Source organism: Grammomys surdaster, unplaced genomic scaffold, assembly GCF_004785775.1.
Source record: "Grammomys surdaster isolate TR1022 unplaced genomic scaffold, NIH_TR_1.0 126546, whole genome shotgun sequence".
In the NCBI taxonomy this organism is placed as follows: Eukaryota; Metazoa; Chordata; class Mammalia; order Rodentia; family Muridae; genus Grammomys; species Grammomys surdaster.
The window spans coordinates 3,608,792-3,620,026 of NW_021621338.1; the positions used below are offsets into that span (position 1 = coordinate 3,608,792).

The window sequence follows — 11,235 nt, forward strand, 5'->3', positions numbered from 1 at the left end:
GTCTGGGCAGTTCGGAGCCAAAAAGACCCCGTGACATCACATCTACCACCACATTGACGATCTGTGAGGTCACCCAGCACTACCTATCTTGGAGGGGGAAGGGCCTGGGAGGCAGAGGGGCCAACCAGAAAAAACTGGAATTGCTCAGACACCAAATACAGGGAAGGCTATTCTGGGCTCACTTTTTCCCAAAATAGAACCATAAGTAGATATGGGGTTGGGTACAGGGAGGCAGAGCGACAAGGGATAGCATTTGGGGACATTTAGCCAAGTATGACAATGGGCTGCATACTGGAGGCATGGCCTCATAACACCCCCATAAAGGCATCCTCTCAGCAGAAACAATAACAACAGCAACCTATGGGCAGTAGCAGTAGCAGAGAAAGCCAGAGACCTCACTTTAAAACCTTGCTTTGGGTCAACTGCCTGCCCAGGCCTCCAGAGCCATCATTCCACATCAAGGTCTTAGGGGCTGGAGAAGGCTCTTCTTCTGGCTCCTCTTCTGGCAATTTCCAGGAGGGTGCTCATTTCTATGTGAGCCCAGGTCAGCCCTCCAAACCTGTGTCCCTGCTATGCTCCACCCCAAAGCAACAAGAGACAATAAAATGGGCACAGGAACAGCTGGGCCTGAAGCAGGACACTGGGCAGGCAGGAGGCCCAGGTGGCAGGGACGCTGACCTAAATGTTCAGGTTAAGTTGCTGCCAAGGTCACAGCTTCTCACAGACACACTCAACCATCAAGGGGAAAAGAACAGGCTCCGGTGATTAAGTGGAAAGCTATGTGGACTTCCACACCCCCAGAGGAGCGCCAAGCAAGTCCGTTCCTGTCCTCAGCCCCTCCTCCAAGCCAACCCTGAGGGGCCCAGCACTACACCACAGGCTGAGGCTGGGACACCCAGGACATCCTCACCAGCCCCATCTCAGGGCCAGGCTAGAATATGGAGTCTTTCCTCTGATCACAGCTCTTCTCCCCAGAGGACCAGGTCTGCCGTGAGGCTTTGCCTCGTCCACATCTTGGGGCTAATCTGGCCCAGAACCCCTGAAGCCCCTGCTGGGTGTCTACTCCAGTCCCTCCCACCTGCTGGCCCATCCCATATCTACCCCTTCCTGCCAAACCACCCCCCAGCTGCCAGCAGATTCTCACTCTAAAACCCTGCTTTGGGTCAATTGCCTGCTCAAGGACCCATAATGGCCCTTAGTGCTTAGCACTCAAGGTCCCATTCTTCACCCAGGCTGGGAACTCCTCTAAGCCGGCCCCTCCCTCTCTAGCCGCAGAGTCAAAAGCAGGCCCTCTTCCCCATCCCCAGCCAGCCCTTTCCTCTCCAGGAGTGTACACTCCCACCTCCTTACAGCACTCCCCTCACCAGCCAGGGCCACAAAGTGGGTGTCCAGACACAAGCTTACAGGGTCTACTCTTCCCCCAGCAAGAGCAGGCTGGCTGACATTTATACCAGATTTGCTTGCTTGCTTCTGTGATTTGTACCAAGGTGTGTGGTCTAGACCTACCACCTTCTAGAGCTCTTCCTACTCCTTCCTCTAAATCAGCCCAGCCATAGGGAGCAGGCTTTCCAAGGCATAGCACAAGTGAGTTCATTTATTCTCCTGAAACCCAAGGCTCCCCCTGGTGAGAGCCTAGAGCTGAGTATTGATGCATTTTATGGTACGGTTTTCCTCTGCCTTGCCTTCTGATCTGGTAACCCTGTGGACCCTGGTCAGTATCCCAGGCCAGGCTTATACCTCCTGGGCACAGCTCTGCCCCAAACATCAGACTGCTGAAGCAGGATCCTCTCCTAGTGGTGGTCAAAGAGAGACTTTGACCTCTGACCTCTGGGAGCCATGACACTTGCCTGCCCTGAGAAAAGACAGGATATGAGTGGACCTGAGGAGACCCGTAGAACATTAGCTGGCACCCCACACCTAATGGGTGTCAGTGACAAGTGAGGGGTTCCAGCAGCAGACATCAGCTCCCCATCCCCAAGACAGCCCAGATGGACCATGTCTGATATTTGAATCCTCTTTCTGGCTCCCAAACCAACTAGCTCCATGACCATCTCCACCTCCTAAATGTTGCTCTGGGGAACAATAGAAAACAAGTCCAAACACCCCAAGCATGGCCTCATGCTCCTAGCCCTTCTGGACTGTGCAACCTTCAGTTGTGCTTGAAATAGGCTGTATGATCCCTCCCCAGCCGTTGGGGTCTTTGGGTATCTTAGGCCCACAGGCTCCCTCCCTTTGGAAGTCAGCCTCAGATCAAGCTTGCATCCTGGCATGGCTCCATTTTCCAAGATTTTCTAAAGATGGTCACCTATGCCCCTTTTAGCAACCTAGGATTAAATCCATCAGACCACAAAGCCTTCCCCTCCACCCCAACTGCCCCACCCCCACCCCCCATCACAGCTCTTGATGGAAGAGATGAAAATTGCAAGCTAGTCTCTGGTCTTCTCACACCACTGTCACTCTCTTTATCTTTTTCTTTTCTGGTGGTTTGTTTTGTAAAAACAAAAAACAAAAAACAAAAAACAAAAACAAAAAAAACAACAAAAAAAAAAACAAGATCTCATCATAGACCAGAGTAGCTTTAAATTCAATATGTAGGTAGCTAAGGTTGGCCTTGAACTTCTGATCTTCTTTCTTCCACCTCCTGAGTACTGAAACTATAGGCATATGTCACCATACCCAGCTTTATACCATTATCTTCTAACACGAGGCAATTGATGTCTGCTCCTCCAGACCGTACAAAGGGGGCGGGTGGGAGGCATCCCTTTGAATAGCACTTTAAAAATCTTGGGGTCCATGTTGGAGATATGGCTCAGTAGTTAAGAGCACTCATTGCTTGTGGTGGTTTGAATGAAAATGGCTCCCATTGGCACATATATTTGAATGCATGTTGCACAGTTGGTGGAACTGTTTGGGAAGGATTAGGAGGTGTGACCTTTTTAGAGAAGGTATGTCATTGGGGGGTGGGCTTTGAGGTTTAAAAAGCCAAGTCATTCCCAGTTAGTCTACCTCTACCTCTACCTCTACCTCTACCATCTCTACCTCTCCCTCTCCCTCTGTCTCTCCCTCTGTCTCTGTCTCTGTCTCTATCTTCCCCTGACCCCACCTTGTGCTTGTGGATCAGACATAAGCTCTCATCTCCTATTCCAGTGCTGTACCTTCCTGTCTGCTATCATGCTTCCTGCTAGACTCTAGCCCTCTGGAACCAGAAGCTCCAATTAAACGCTTTATTTTATAAGTCACTTTGGTCATGGTGTTTTGTCAGGGCAGTAGAAAAGTAACTAAGTAACTTCCAGAGGACTGGAGTTCAGATCCTAACCCCCACATCAGACAGCTCACAGTCACTTGTAACCCCAGCAACAAGGGATCCAATACCTTCTCCTGCTTCTTCAGGGACCTGCACACATATGTGCATGCACACATAAAGGCATACATATATATATATATATACACACATATATATATATATATTTTATATATATATATATATATATATATATATATATATATATATATACATATATATATAAAAGTCATCTTTAAAAAAATTCTTAAGATCTGTTACTGTTTAAGACTTGGCAACTCCAGCATAAAAGAATACTACCGGCCAGGGGGTGTTGTATACACCTTTAATCCAAGCACTCAGGAGGCAGAGGCAGGCAGATCTCTTGAGTTCAAGGCCACCCTGGTCTACAGAACAAGTTCTAGGACAGTCAGGACTACACAGAGAAACCCTGTCTCAAAAAACAAAAAACAAAAAAAAACAAAAACCAACCCTCCTGAGCTGGAAGTGTGGCGTGATTGTGCTTAGCTTGTACAAGACTCTGGGTTCTCCAACAAAGTAAATTTCCACCTTAGAAAAAAACTCTGCACATGAACACTGTGGCTGTCATAGACTCTGTGTGCACAGCCATGTGTTGGTGCAATTAAGGAATGGTTGGACAGATGATAGATCTTCTCTCAGCACTCCAGCCCACTGGACAACAGAGACGTTAGGGACCATGAGAAGCCCAAATTGAGTTCCCAGGTAACTCCAAAGACGCAGACCATGATGCCCTACCAGCTTGTACCTATGAAAACAAGGTAGTCAGCCTTCCTGTGCCCTGATCTAACCACATAAATGTCCCCACCTGCCTCTCCAGGACAGACACAGGCTGCCCAGGTACCCATATGGCTCACAAGCCCACCTGACCTCAGCCACAGAAAAGGCTCTGAGAACTGCAAGTGTTGCGCAAGTCATGGTGATATTTGTCACTGTTATAACGTGCTGGGAGGATAGCTCTGGTGCAGGCTGGTGGACGGAAAGCTCACTTCCAATCAGATCCATCTTGTGGCCTCTCATCTCCTTTCTGAATCCACATTCAAAACTGCATAAAGGTGCCCTTGCAGTGGCCCCTCCCCCTCTGGGGCAGTCCCAATATTCCAATGTTTACCCAAATGACAGCTAGAATAAAATCCTGTACATACGTGGAGTACTGTCTCCTCATATACAGGGAACAGCGCATGGCTTCCTTTATCCCTGCCTGATGGGCCAGCTTTGAAATTCTTGCACTGTGGGGACATTATTCAGTCATATAACAGTGACTTAAATACGACACCAGGACACCATAGTAGTCTGTCAGACGGCAGAAGCTGCTGCTCACCACTTGACTCACAGGCAAACAGTGCAGCCAGCATGCACTCACTGGGCATGAGTAGACAGACGTCTCCAGGTTGCATCACACTACTTGAAACGGCACACAATTTAAAGTGGATGAATGGCTTATTTCTGTAATTTTCCACTTACTGTTTTTTGGACCTCAGTTGACATCGGGTAACTGAAACCGAGGAAAGTCAAACCTCAGATGGGGGAAGGGGGAGGGGAAGACTGCTATTACTGCAGGTGAAACCGCTTGCCCTTAAGTGCTCCAACTCCCCTACACCCTACTCCTTACCCCAACTTCACCTGCATTCTAACCCCACTGCTGTGAGGCTCGTGACGGAGGGCATGGGAGGCTGTGACTACTGTTACCCAGGTGTCCAGGGTGCTAGCCCTTGTGTGCAGTCAGCCTAGCATCAGAAGCCATGATGGCCACCCCATCCAGGTCTCTGGGGGCCAGTTCTCATGTACAGGGCACCTGGAATGGGGCACCTTAGTGGGCAATCCATTCAGCTATCATCATCAGCTTTTAGGAGTCTGAGAAACTGCTTCTTCAGCTCTTTGCAAGGGTCAGGAGTGTCTGTGACAGGCATCCTAACTCCATCCTGCCCCCTAGAACCCCTGGAACTCTTCTGCCCAGTCCTTTGGACCACATCTGTTGAGTAAGATGAAAGTATGAGTTGAACATTAAACCACTCAGCCCTAGCCAGCCTGGGCACAGACTGGAAAATATGTTTGGCCATCAGGGCCTGAAGCTGGGCAGAAAATCCAGTTCTGAATCAGGGGAAGGGTGGTTAGAATTCATCCAAGGTCGGCAAGAAAGGTAGCGGAAGCAGAGCCAAACGAAGGGCAGGACATGCCATAAACAAATGAATGGGACACACCAAGTTGGGAAGCAGGGAGCAGGGCAGGCCAGGCAGTGGCCTAGAGAGGCTGGCAGGGAAGGCTGGCAGCGAAAGGAAGGAAAATCCTGAACCCACCCTTTCCTCCCTCTTAGGAGCCTGCTCAAAGCACTTGCCTCACCCACTGCGAGGAAGCAGGTGCTGAGTGCTCTGGGGGGAGCCAAACTTTCTCCTTGTTTCCCCTGGGCCACTTTCCCACTGGCAGGGCAGCACAGGGTCTCCCATTCAGTGCTGTAGCCTGCCCAGTCTCCCTTGTGCAGAACTCACCACAGGCAGCAGGTAACAGAGGGCCACAGCAGTAACCAACCCCCCACCCCCAGCTATCGAAGTCCTAAACTGTGCCCAGTACACATGTGAATGAATACCTACTGAGTGTAAAAAGGATAAAAGTCCCTGTCCTGAAACTCACCTGATGGCATGGGTGGAACCCCCTCAGGCAAGGTAAAGATAGATAAGCACGGTGCATAGTGTGTGAGAGGCCATAAGCACAGAGGCTCAGAGGCTGAGTAAGCAGCTAAACCAGAGTGAGAAACAACCGAGAAGCTGAGGAAGGGCAGCTTCGGGGGGAGAACCTAAGGTTTTGCTCCAAGTGAGGTGGCACACCTCTGGCTTTGGAATATATATTGCATATTAGTGTGACATTTGATCTTGCCGGCTTCATGAAGTGGGTACTATTGCTAGCTCCCATTCTAGAGCAGGACAGCTAAAGGAGGGGGTGGCTAGGTAATGTGTTCAAGGCCTCTCAGTTGAAACCAAAAAGTCCAGAGAATATGGAAGGGATAAATATCCGGGCATGGGTGCTAGGACCCAGTGGAATTTTCTTACTGCTGGGGAGGTGGGTTCTGAGGACCATCACTACCACCCGGCCCCAACCTATCCAAACTCCCACAAGGGTACTACCACTGTGCAAGTGGACACAACCCAGAAACAGGACGATGGGCCACCTGGCACACGTGCCTCTCAAAGGCAGGCAGTCCTTCCAGCTCCTAGCTGCAGGCTCCAGCTGGAACACCATCCTATGCCCTTCTGTCCTGACCTTGGACCCTGCTCTGTAAACAAGGCTCATGAGCCAGATGCTGGCCCCTGCCTCACGATCCCTAAACCCTAGACCTTCCCTCAGCCTTCCCAACCAGCCAAGGACATTCTGTTCTTAGCTCTTAAGTAGTAGCTCAGTACAGATGACGAGTCATCAGTATTCTCTCCCCACCACCCTCTCTGGTACAAGGTATGCCTTTGTGATCCTGGCCAGGTTTCTAGCCAGACTACTCCCAGTCCCAGTCACAGCTCCCCGACTACCCTGCTGTTACTAGAGGGATCTGTGAAATGAATACTCCACATCTGGAGGGCCCAGTGTGGCAGCTAAAGTCTAGGAGAGGCTGGCCAAGGGAGCCAGGTCTCTGCATCTGGCCTGAGTGAGCAGAAGTGACGTGGCTTCTACCATGATGGCAGCCAGGAGTCTGAGAGTCCAGGTGTATCTCTGGGAAACCCGAGATGCAGGGAGAAAGAAGGAAGCAGGCTACAGTCCCAGGCAAGTTAGGGTTGGAACAAAGGAAAACTAGATGACCTGACTGTGTGTCCCATGTCTAAGCTGGGCAAGTGACCACAAGTTTGTGAAAGATGCCAACAACCAGACTCAGACTCCCCCCAACACTGGCACCACCATAGTTATTCCCCACCAGCCAGCAGATCTGGCCTACATGGAGCCCCTCTGCACATTCCTATTCCGCCACTGTCTGTCTGTCTGTCTGTCTGTCTGTCTGTCTCTGACACACACACACACACACACACACACACACACACACACCGCCCTTCTGCAGTCCTCAAAGCCGACCTGTCCCCAGAAGGCAGCAGAGTGGGACCCGGAAAAGCTATGGAAGCAGGAAACCTGCCAACGCTCATCAGGCCAGCTGGAATCAGTCTGCAGCAGGCCAGCTCCACAGCCTACAACTCACAGAGGTCCTGCCCCTGTCCGAACTGTTCTGGAAACTTGACAGAGAAGAGGGGGATGAGGGCCATAAAAGCAGAAAAACAGAGTCATAGGGACATAGCAAAGCTGAGGAGAGGAGCAGAGGCCACCACCTCATAGCTGGTCTCTGGGAAACACCATCCATCCCTCTGCCTCCTGCTGAAGGGTACAAGACCTGCAGCCAGGAGTGTAGACAGCGATACCACAGCGCGCCCTCGCTCTCCAGGCCCTAGAACAACAGTAACCTAGCCAGGCCCAGGGACATACAAGATGGCCTTTTATGGGTTTTCTCAAAGACCTCAAATCTCCAGACACACAGAGCAGGCCCTGCATCATGTCAGGAGGGACCTCATGACTCATTTCCTCCCACCAGCCCAAAGCCCTCAACCCTCTCCACCCCACCAACCCAGCTCCCATCACGCAGGAGAGACTGAAAAAAGAAGAGAAGGCAGTCACTCACCACCAGTTCATGGCTGGATGGAGGAACACAAGGGGCAGCCACCTGTGAGAGAGGTAAAGAAAGTCCTTGTTAGCTTCTGTCCCAGCAGCCCCTGGGCCTCCTGAGCCCACTCTTACCCCATTCTCAAGGGGACAGCCTTCCCTGGGGCACAGGGGGAGCTCTTCAAAAGGCTACCCGTAAAGGCTAACATCAGACAAGAAACATGAAATGCCAAACACTCTCACAGGTTAAATCCTGTAAAACATAACACACCCTCCTGGAGGTCAGCATGGCAGCATTTAAATCCTGGATCCTGCCAAAACCATAATGCTTCCTCCTTACCCCCTCTTTTCCCAATCCTCTACATGGTTGAAAGATGGACTTAAAATATTTGAAAAACATGACTTAGACCTATAGGAAAGGAAAAGCCTGTTCCCCACTCTTCTCTCCATAGCCAGTGGCGCATCCAAACTCAGAGCTGGCCGGAGGCTCCCCCAGGCTGGGAACCACCAGATCTTGCAGGTATAGCGCAGAACACTTTGGGAGGGAGGCAGCACCCATGGGAAGGGGTCTATCATTATCAGTTCATCCTCACCTTTCTCTGAGCCAAGGTCATGGCAACTAGACCTCTAGAGGAAGGAGAGAGGAAGGAGGGCTCAGTGGCCACACCACCCTGACAATTAGCAGGGCACGTGTCAGAGGCCAGTGCATTCCTTTCTCCAGCCAACACAGTTTTCTTGGATCTCAGTACTCAACCTTGGCTCTGAGTCCTCACCCAAGCACCAGGCCAGAGGCCCACAGAGAGGCAGAGGGCGGTGAAGAGGCAGCTGCCTCTTCCAGATGGTAGGCAACCCCATCCTACTTGCAAACATACCAACATTTACTGAGCTGGTACCACCTGGCAGGAATGTTACTAAATAAAGTGCTTTGCCCTTTCAACAACCAGAAAGGCAGACTCTAGTGTTACCTCCCCAGGGAAGTGTGAGGCACAGACAGGGTAAGCAATTCACCCGAGGTCACATAGCAGATGTGAGGCTAGGAAATGAACCCAGGCAATCTGGGTCCCAAGATTTGGTGTGAAGAAGTCTGATGGCTCGTGGCCCTTCCTATCAGAGAATGAGGGGTGCACAAAGAGCTCAAAGTTCAGTCAGTCCCTGATTCACACAGAGCTAGAGGTAAATGTTTTAGAAGAGCTTCCTCTGCGAACAGGGCCCAGAGTGGGAGCAAAGATGGGGAAGACAGAGAAGGTCTCCAGAGCTGCCTACGGTCATCCTGACCAACAGCCAGGGCTCAGCCACAGGTCACATACACAGCTGTCTGCCCTTTACAGTCCCAAGCCAACCCCACCATGGGGCTGTGACAACATGGGGTAGGCTCTCAGAGACCCTCTCCCACCTCATCAGATCTCCATAGGATCTGGGTAAAGTTTCTGGGCCACATCCTGGCTGAGCTCCATCCTCAGCAGACAGACAGACAGACAGACAGTCTCAGCCTATGGGCACTGCAGGAGATCAGGGTTGCCTGGCTTCCAGAGCTCAAACTGGCCTCCACTGCATAAAGTAGTTTTGAGATGTGTAGAGAGTCTCTCTCCCAGGCCCATCCTAACCCTGGACTCTTTCCCCAACTCCCAAGGTAGATGTACCCACTAAGAACCAGCACCTAAGGGGGTACAATCACGTCCTCATGCAATGCTATATCCCAGGGGCTTTTCCACCCTGGGGGGGCCCATAGCTAACTGGGCCATGGCTGCTGGCCCATGGACTTCTGTGTCTCAGACCTTCTGGTCTCATTCTTGCTTTTTTTTTTTTCCCTGAGGCACAGAAATGTTTCCTTAAAAGGCCTCCTGTCTCTCCTTCCCTCCAGCACCCTGGCCCCTAGCCACCCCTCTCAGGAGCCCAGAACGTGCCAGGAGAACCAGGGGCCGCACCACTCCACAGCCTGTGCTCAATGGCCCCACACTCCTGCCATCAGCAGTGGCTGACTCCACTGACTTTAGGGGACTTAAGGGCCCTGGGCTGTCTTCAAGGGCTCTGATGACAGCCCTGCTGTGACCTTACCTCCAGGCTAGGCACCCAGGATTCCAGACACAGGTGGCCAATCTCAGGTGAGCTGCCCTCCCCCACCCCACCCCACCAGCCCTCTGGAATCAGCCTAATGCCCCATGTCCCCAAATGAAAGACAAAGGACAGGACACAGCAGCAGCAACCTCCACCACCACACTCATCTCCAACAGCCATGGCTCGGGTGCAGTATGACAACTCATCCAGGGCTAACGAGGGCCTGGGTTCGTTACTCAGCACATGGGAGGGGAGACTGCAGCTGGACAGAGGCAAGAGCCTGCTCTGCTCCATATCTTCACAGAGCACAGACCACACAGACACCTGTCCGTTTCTCCTTTCACTACCTCACTACTCTGTAAGGGGAAGACCTGGGCCCCAGTTGGATGGCACTCCTGTCCCCAAAGTCATAATAAAACCTAAGTTCTAAGCCTTGCTTACATAAAACTCCAGATTCCAAAACTGGCCAGGTCCTCCAGAAGAGTCCCCAGACTTATGGCCCCAACCCAAGAACACATACAGGAAAGTTCATATTCCTATATAGAATCTTATTACTCTGGGGTCTAGCATCCACAGTATCCAGGTAGAAAGACTATCTTGGGTTTCCTTCCTAATATCCGCTGGGTCTGTGTTTTTTCTTGTTTTATTTGGTGGCAGCTATTTGAAGCAGGGTCTTAGACTATAGCCAACACAAACTTAGAAACCGTCCTTTCTTGCCTTAGCCTCCTCTGTGATGGAATCATGGGTTTAAATGATGATATACTTGACTCACCACTTTTTTCTAATAGAAATAATTTTAGAAATGTGTTTGTGTGTGTGTGTGTGTGTGTGTGTGAGAGAGAGAGAGAGAGAGAGAGAAAGAGGGGTGTGTGTGTGTGTGTGTGTGTGTGTGTGTGTGTGTGTTGGGCACATCTGTACCACAGCACATGTACAAACGTCAGAGGAGTCAGTTTTCCCCTTCCACCATGTGAGTCCTGAGATAGCACCCTGGTGTTTGTCAGCAAGAGTCTTTACCCTCTGAGCTGTGTCATTGCTCTTCTCCCTGCTTATTGCAGCAAAATACATATAACATAAAAAGTTCCATCTTAGGGATTAGAGATGTGGCTCAGTGGTAGAACTCTTGAGTGGAATATATAAGATACTGGATTCAGTACCTTGTACCATGATGATGCAGAAGAAGAAGAAGAAGAAGAAGAAGAAGAAGAAGAAGAGGAGGAGGAGGAGGAGGAGGAGGA

General features: G+C 50.9%; 1 protein-coding gene across 2 annotated transcripts in view; it reads right to left on the bottom strand.

The window, feature by feature from the left end:
• Tns1 (tensin 1) overlaps positions 1-11,235 on the bottom strand; it is a 158,163-nt gene that overhangs the window by 97,446 nt on the left and 49,482 nt on the right. For both annotated transcript variants that reach the window (XM_028760681.1, XM_028760679.1), the window contains exon 2: positions 7,965-8,006. The gene's annotated coding sequence lies outside the window, so the exon portion shown is untranslated. The remainder of the gene's footprint in view (positions 1-7,964; positions 8,007-11,235) is intronic.